Here is a 9,229-nt window from a genome sequence, read left to right on the forward strand (position 1 = left end):
CAGCCTCTCCTCCCATATTTGATTAAATAGAGCATGTTCTTGTCCATCATTGACAAAAATACACAGCTAATGGTGGTGACTGTGTTGGAAAAGAGTGTTTTGACGCTGAGAATTTGCTCTATCAGAGAGTGTTGTGGCTTCCGTGGAAATAAACAGGAGGCATTACTTTTGGAGCAACCTACCTATACGTGGCCCAATTTGTCTTCACTCAATGTCACCCAGGCAAGCCAAAGAGTTTGACATCCATGAAACAGAGTATTTCCACCAAGGACCAGTATCCTTAACTGCCCATCATCTGTCTGCATGAGATCACTTTAAAAGGTATTAAACAAAAATCAAAAGTCAAACGTGCCGTGGATTTTAAAGGTGTCACAGCATGGAAGAATAACATGAAGAGAAAGGATCCTGACTTGCAACAACTGAATGGAAATAAATCCAGACCTTCTGGAATGGAAAGCTTGTCCATCCTGCCATCCCATCCCTTCCTTACTCACGGGCTCGTCTGAACTGCATTGCCCAGAAAAGCATTGCTGACTGCTCCAAATTTTGCCACTTGATGCTTTGCAAGTAGCTTCACTGCTTCAGGAGTACCCGGAGCGGGGAGTCAGCAGATGCAAGTGGCCTCATGCTTGCAGTAATTGGCTGCAATTTTGCAGACCTGGGCTTAATCCCCAGCTTCAGCATGGACTCATGGGTTCATTTATTCCGGTTTCTTCCTCTAACTCCACATTTTACAATTTTGGCAATTGATCAAAATTAGTCTTTTCTCCTTCCTTCGCCCTTCATCTTTTTTTAATGGAGGAGAATGTATCCTGTAAACGTGCTGTGCTGGACCTGCTGGCAGCCATGGCTGCGGGGACACCGACCCCATTGTGAGTCTGCAGCGACACGGGAGGTGCTTCCCCCAGAGTGGGTTTCTAATTGAGCTGAATCTAGCACAGCTTTCATTAAGGGCTGACCATGACTGGTGGTTTCGGTGTACTTGGGTAGCACTTTTTCTCAGGCCCGAGGTCACCCTGGAGCTGCACCAGGAGGAGGCACACTCCCACCTACCCACACACTGCTCCTAAGGATGCTCGAGGTGATTTGGCTGCTAACAACAGGGATAAATGGGTCAAATATCAGAAGGCTGCAAATTCCCAGAAGTGCATAGAGCTGAAGACCTGGTGGGATCCCCATAGATCACCAAGTAGTCCCACCATCACCAAAAGGATTCTCCTGTTCTCTGCCCACTGTACAGCCATGTACCCGACCCCTCCAGGCAAGCTCCAGCCTAGTCCTGGCCCTACGCCCATTTATGACTGCACCACGCTCCTCTTAAACCTCAGCTCACATCTCCTTTCCTTTAAGAAACAAATCCAACTAAATATCCCAGACATTTCCAACATCAAATTCGTACTGGAAGCAAAAGCCTCAGTGGGAAGAAGGCATTCATCTGTGTGGTGTCTGATGGTAGCAAACCTGCTTCATAGCAAGCAAGAAGCCAAGTGCCTACAGTCCTGCTGGTGCTGATACTGCTGGAAGTAACCCCACTTACATGGGCACGGGCAACAATGATGGGGATCCTTAACACAAGACAGACACAGCATTTGCAAGCTTTTCTTTCTCAAAACTCACATCTGGAAATGAGCAATTGAGCAAGAACCAGCCCCAGGAGACACATCCAAACCAGCCCATCTTAATGTCGGGCACATGCTCTTAACTGGCGCATCGCTGTGCATTCAAATGATGGATGGTTCAATACAGAACTCACATAGCGTCGTACGGCAGTACCATAGCACATCACTGAGATCAATACAACACGCCTTGTCCCAGGGGAAGACTTGAGATTTTTAAACCAAAGAGAATGAGGTGCTTGATTTCTATTACATTTCAAAGGGATTTAGAAGCTCTGCACTCTCTCAGCGACCTCACCCGACTACCTTAGAGGCTGCACACGTGCTTGACATGACACCAGAAAATATTTGTGGGCTACGGCATAAATGGGGATTACTGCCTCTGAAAAGGAGGACTTGCTGAAGCAGCTGTGGTTTAACGAAGGATTTGAAAGAGGAGAGAAGCACAGGGGGAAGCTGCTCTAGACAATAAGTCACATAAGAGAAGGCTTAAAAACAGAGCAGGAGGAAATGAAGGGATCTGGAAAGGAAAGGATTTGGGATAAATGACTGGAGGAGGAGGAGGAACATCAGCTAGTAGCAAGATCACACGGGGCAACGTGCTTCAGCCCTTCTTTATGACTGACTGGAGCGATGGGAGAGGAAAGACTGTACCAGAGGGCTTCTGGGTCACGGTGGGAATAGAAAGAACCTGGTGAAATTACAGCTCAGGGCATCCAAGCAGAGGCTGAGCACTGCAGCACAGGTCAGAAGGGAGCGGTGTGGGAAGGAGGAGGAAGCTGAGAGAAGGCACAGCTCCACCCCGAAGCGGTGCTGGCGGTGTGCAGTGGTGTAATGTTCAGTCACCAGACTGAATTAAACAGGACTGGCTCTGTTCATGGATTTTCCTGCGCTAGTTTGCACTGGTTATCACAGATAAGCCACGTTAATGCAACCCTGTTATGATGTTGGGAAACCTCAATAATGAAAATTAACTGCTCTGTATGGACGGATGAATGGAAGTTACACAACCGCTGACCTACTTCCGAGAAGCAAGGCAACGTTGAGTGGGTGCAGCCAAATTTAATAGCTGCTATCAAAATCAAGGAAAGGACTTCCATTCAAAAGTTAGCCAGAAGAAAAGCAAGGACTTGGTGGTATTGCTCAAGCACAGCAGCTCTGGACTCACACCAACAACACTAACTCCAATGTCGGAACAATGTACCGGCTTAGCGATTTGACACGCGGCCAAGGTGCTTACAAAATACCTCCAAACAGTTAATGCAAATCCATATTACCAGGTCTATTAATGGCCTGTCATTGCCTGTCTGCAGATCACCATTTTGTGCCAGTAAGCTCTATATTTCCCTAGTTCTAACAATGCTTAGCTGACACTTCAAGCACTGATGGGATTCCGTAAGGACCCACAAAAGCCTGAAATTAGGAGGGCCAGCCTTGTTTCTACCCATTGAATCACCAGAACGTCAGACTCCCCATTCCCACCATCACCTTATGGCCTCAGTTTCCTTTGTAAATTGGGGACAAGGTCTTGCACTTCCACTGCAGCCACGGGACAAGTGCCCAACTCTTTTCAGACCAGGACACGAGTACCTGAAGCACCACCTGTTATTTCAACTTTCTTACTGCCTCAATTAAAATTTCAAACTGATTCTTACAGTCATTTATAGCTGGTTTTAAAAGTGTGCAGGACTTGGGGAAACCTTTATTTCTGCCCCATTTGCAGAGCACTTGGCAGGGAGGACAGGAGGGTTGCCTCGTTTCCCTGTCTGTTAAAGCGAAACCTAAAATGCTCCCCTCCATTTTGGATCAATGTCACATAACCTCATTTCCTCAGCTTAAGAAAAAGCCTTAGATTTTATATGTTGCACTAAAATATGTCAGCACCATTAGGTTAATAAACAGTGCTAAATCAAAACCAGGCCTCAGTTCGTAGATCATCTGAGCTATGTCAAACACGGGGAGCGATACCATAGAAGAGATGTAATGGGCAGCCTCCTTAGCCTGGATTTTATGGCTGTGAAAGAAAAAAAACCTGGTGCTCAGCCACTTTTCATTCACTAGAGGCTGTCACACAATCTCTCACAGCTTTCTGGGCTGTGTTTATTTTTCCTGGGGTTCCCAAGAGCCCTACTTTCTGACCCCCTCGCAGAACCTCCTGTGTGACTACCTAGAGGACTAACCCCGAGTTACTGCCGAACCTGAAGCTTTGACTGCCCAGGAGACCAGCTCCTTACCTGACAAATCAGAATATCCCTCCCCACTTTACACCCACAGAGGTAATCATTTTCACAATTCAGAGTAACGAAGGTTTGATTTTTTTTTTTCCCCCACACTGACCTTTCCTATGTGACAACGCTGTGAGAGCCAAGAAACTTCTCTCCCTCTCCTTTGCCTGTGGGACATCCCATCGGCTTATAGGGCCATAAATCAGCACATAGGGCCACCCTGACCCCACAGGTGGCAATCCCCTCTCTGCAACCCAAAGGCCACGCTTCTGTTCCTACGGGGCTCCTGTTGAAATGAAAGGAATGAATGAATCCCTTAAGGCAATGCCCCCCACAGAGGCTGTTCTTATTAGTGGCACCCAACTGGTATCCTCAATTTTGGGTGAAAACAATCAGAAGAACCTAAGTGTTTGCCACACACCTTTGTTCATTCAGAACTGCCATGGCCATCCTGAGCAGACACACACTGAGAAGCCCAAGCAGACATTTACCATCCCTCCAGCCTGAAACATGACTCGATAACTGCCTGCCTTTCCAGAGTAATGGTGGAAATGCCCCATTCTCACCCACTGCTGGAAAGAAAATATTTTCAGAAAGCTGTTCGTGTCATTTGATAGTGTCCAGTTTTTCCACTGAGGAAAGCAAAACCTGAAACCCACACTTTGGTTTTCTGCTTCAGTTTTTCCCTTGGCAAAACCCAGCAAAGCAATGCTCAGCATATATGTATTTTATCTCTCTCTATGCGCTCACACTTCTTGGTGCTGCTTCCCAAATTTGCCTTGACTTAACACAGTGATGGATGCTGGTGGTACCTGAGCTCAGTTTGCAGGGGAATACCTGAGGCCACAGCAGAACTCACACACAAGCTGTGGTCCAGCTAGAAGGATGTTCAATGCTGCTGTGGGTTGGATGGGGCTCTGAGCACCTGGTGAGCTGTGGGCATCTCTGTTCAGTGCAGGGGAGTGGGACCAGATGGCCTTTAAGGGTCCCTTTCACAATTCTATGATTGTCCCACCAGGATGGGAGGAGTGCCACCACACTGCAAGAAGTCACCCCTGCTACTGACAGCAGAAAAATAGCCACTTAAAGTCCAAGCTTTCAGCCTCTACTATAGTGAATGGAGAGAGAAACTGGCAGCTCCGGAGGGCTATTCATCCCGTCCTGAGATAGCTATCTGAGACAGGGAGAGTGAATTGATGCTGGAGGTGCCAGTACCTTTCGACAAGGACTATAAAAGGAGTCCAGATGATTATCTTGGATGAGACACCGAACTTTTAGGCAGAGTCAGTTAAGGTGAATCTTTGTTGAGCTGAAATCCGTGGTGGTTTCGGCTTTGCCTTTGGTGGGGCCGGGTTTTCACCACGACAATCTGAACAGATGAGAAAAGAAGAACAGAAAAGGGAAATGCATCTACAAGGGAATGAAATATTTATTTCCCTCTATTCACAGAGAGCAATTAAGATATAAAGAGATTAGGGGAATTCTTCGCAGACACACAGTGTGTTTGTATGGAACAAGAAAGGAGGCTTTGGAGTCTGCGAGCACAACTCGAGCTATTGGCCACCCTGCCTCGCTCCCAGAAAAAGCATCATGCAAATCTGAGGAGGAAGGAATGGCGGTAGACGTGCCATCTGGAAGGATGATGGACAACAAGCTGACTAGGAATAAATAGCAAAATATAATGAATTCCAAACCATGCCAACAGCAACTGTTGTGCTATGAATTAACAGTGCTATTAAATGTTTACGCACACACTTCTGTCAGCACCTGTCAGCATTTATGCAATACATACGTTGGCAAATCTGTATTACGTTATTTCTTGCAACTGATCTGCATTAATACTGCCCGTGCACATGTTCAAGCAAATTGCTACACTTCTTTTTGACCTATCCATGTGCAAAAGGTGCAGCAGTTTACAGTATTTTATGCCTATGCAGCAAGTTATGGCTTCATGTGATAGACAGCTGAGCAAGGCTGGGGGATAGGGGGCAGCAAAAGAAAAAGAAAGAGGAGCAGGGAAGGATGAGAGACCTGGAGGGCCAGGAGGATGCCCTAGGAGGGGCAGAAGACAAAAAGAAGCTCACCCCAAACCAAGTCAGAGAAGGGGAGTCACACAAACAGCCTTCCTGAACTGGAGGAGAAAGGGAGAAAAAGCCCCACAAGGCAGCTGCCCAGATGGGAAGGAAAAACCATTAGGCCAAGGCTCCTGCTAAAACTGTGCAGCAGAGAATGGAGTTATACTGTAGCCACTGAGATGGACTGCAGTGCTCCTTGCACCCAGGCACTTAACTTTCCTCTTAGATTCCCTCATTCTGCTCTTTCTTCCCTTCCCCCAGCGCAGTAGCAGGGATAGAAGAGATAAAAATGTATAATTAAGGGAGTTGCCACTTGCTAAAGCTGGAGACCGCTCGTGCAAAAGACAGGGTTTGTGGTGACAGAGCTAAATCCGGGACCCACCAATTGCTGCTAATGATGAGAGCCTGTGGTTGCTGTGCCACCCAGGCAGAAGTGGTGGAGAGGCAAGTTGTTATTGCAAAAGGAGCATACGTGCCACACCTCTCCCCTGTGCAAGCGGATTTCTGAGGCTTGCAAACATGGGAAGACCGCACAGATGCTGGCAGAGGGGTGGGAGCTGCATTAAGGACCAGCAACATTGCCTGATCTAACCATTGCATGTGGACATATCAGCTCCTCGACCTCCCCCATAGGTCTTAGGCCAGGGGGACACAGGCTGCAGAAGAGGGGGGCAAACAGTGCTTTTGTGTTCTGCTGCAGGGATCGGGAGCTGTTTCTGTTCATAGAATGGCTGAGGTTGGAGGGGACCTTACAGATCATCTAGTTCCAACCCCCAGGGCCCATCCAGCCTGGCTTTGACTGCCTCCAGCAATGCGGCACCCCCTGCTCTCTGTGCAGCCTGTGCCAGCACCTCACTGCCCTCCTGCTCTCTCCCCACTTGATGCACGTAGGTGCAAATGACTGTGAACTTCTGTCTTTTTTACCCTCCATTAAACAAGCGACCTGAAGACATCTAAAAGATCAGATCTCCCGATCCGACTGGGAGAAATTTCTGTGTGGAAACCAAAGGCACAAAAGAATCCAAACCCTGGTCTGAGCTGCAGCAAGATGCAGGACACCCAATGCCAGCTGAGCAGGGAGAGAAAGGATTTAGCTTGGCCATGTTTACCCCCCAGTGAAACACATTCTTTCATCAGCTATATTCTTATGTCCTTACACCATGTGATTTTGTTTCAAACTAAAGAGGTTTTATACCTTACATTAGAATTAGCAAGATAATGATTAGTAGGATGAGTTCTCTTAATAATACTAATAAAAAGGTAGATATTTTTAATTGCAGTTCCTCAGGATTAATAATTGCCATTCTGATCAAGTCAGAATTTCCAGCATGAGCCATTCCCTCCATAGCCACAGGTGCAGATGGATGAAGCAGCTCAGACAAGCTGAAGTTGATCACATTTTCCATGTAAAATGGCACAGTAATTACAACTGATGAGGGTGCTGGAGCCAAAACTCTGGGTCTTGGTAGGGAAAAAAAAAAAAAGCAGATTCATAATCAACAGGGGTAGCCACAGGAGAAGTTCTTAAATCCTAATTTAAAATCACTTAGCAGTAGCATGCTATGCTCCTACAGTTACTGAGCACAAGGACGTTAGAGAAGAGGTAATGAGTGGCCCTGGGAAGTGCTGCTGTATGGGGCGATTTGGGCTTCTCTGTGATTCCTGGTGCTCACACGTGAAACACTCACGTGCTTTTTCTGTTTCAGAAGGATGGCATAGAGTATTTTAACGCATCTCCAAGATTAAAAGATTAAAGGAAGAGTGAAGAGGTTACTGCTTAGGATTCAGTTTTGAAGACTGACGTCAGTCTGTAGGGAGAGCAGCTCTATGCCCCCATGCCAGAGCTGGGATAGGACAAGGGGAAATGGTTTCAAACTAACAGAGGGGAGATTTAGATTGGGTTGGTGAAACACTGCACAGGCTGCCCAGAGAGGTGATGGTGCCCACCCATGCAGACCCCCAGGGTCAGCCTGGAGGGCTCTGAGCACTGATGGAGCTGTGGGCATCCCTGTGCACTGCAGGCAGTGGGAGCAGATGGCCTTTAGGGGATCCTTCCAACTCAACTGTATGATTCTGTGATACCCTACCCTGGCAAACTAGAAACATGTTTAATAATATGAGTCTGTGTTAGTGCCTTTAAATAGCATTTGCTTTGCTGAAAAGGATGCAAAGATCTCGTCTTGCTGAACAGTAAAGTGGCAGCACTTAAAAGCTGAACTTCCAAATGAGTTCAGCCTCCAGTTTGCAGAGCAGCTTTGTGCCTCAGACTGGTTTGTGTTTGTCTAAATGAGCACTAAGATCCTTGGAAGCCTTTACTCCTGGTTGTGGGTTCTGAGTACTTAAAACATGCCCTTGGCCTCCTCTAACACATTGAACCCCGAGGAGAAATACCAGCAGGGTTAGAAACCACCACCAGATATATTTTGAGCTTTATTGCCTGTATTATCTTCACACTCTATTGCTCCAAAACCTCTGAAAACGACGTATCTCATCTTTCTATTGTTATTACACCCAAAGGATACGTCTACACCACAGTACTGCACTGCCTATTCCAGCTCCCAACAAGCTCGCTCTGGTAGGAGCAGGCTGACTGCAGCAACACCCAGCACAGCTCCTCTGCAGGCTCGTAGGAGGGCAGGACAAGAGGGAATAGCCTCAAGTTACACCAGGGGAAGTTCAGGTTGGATATGAGGAAGAATTTCTCCACCAAAAGGGTGGTGGTGCAGTGGCACAGACTGCCCGGGGAGGTGGGAGGTCACGATCCCTGGAGGTGTTTAAGCAAAGGGTAGATGTAGTAGTAAAGAACACGGCCCAGTGGGCAACATCAGTGGTAGGTGGACGGTTGGACTAGATGTTTTTAGAGGACTTCCCAACCTTAATGATTCTATGATTCACACACCTGGTTGCTCTCACCCAACTGAAAGTGGCTGCAAAAGAAAGCAGCATGAGCCTGGCTCGGCTCTCCTGGCAGTGCACAAATGCAATGGGGCAACCACTCTTGATGAGTTCTCTCCCACACCATCTGTTTCTCCAAGGCTACATGGACTTTCTGGCACAGAGATTCCTGTTTGAGGATATGAGTACAACAGTTTACCATAACCAGCAAAGCCGAGCTGACACTCCCTCCCTCAGAGACAGCAACAGTTTTGCTTGTTTTTGGTAACCCTTTCCCTCTTTCACCATGCTGCTATCACACTGCAGGGGGCTCAAGGCAGGTTTGCTATCACTGAGTGCACACAGCATATCACCTCGTGGCTATGGGACATCACAGGGCCAAACTGGGAAGAAGCCAGACGCTGAAACCCCAGCAAGT

This window comes from Gallus gallus, chromosome 19 (assembly GCF_016699485.2).
Source record: "Gallus gallus isolate bGalGal1 chromosome 19, bGalGal1.mat.broiler.GRCg7b, whole genome shotgun sequence".
Taxonomy (NCBI): Eukaryota; Metazoa; Chordata; class Aves; order Galliformes; family Phasianidae; genus Gallus; species Gallus gallus.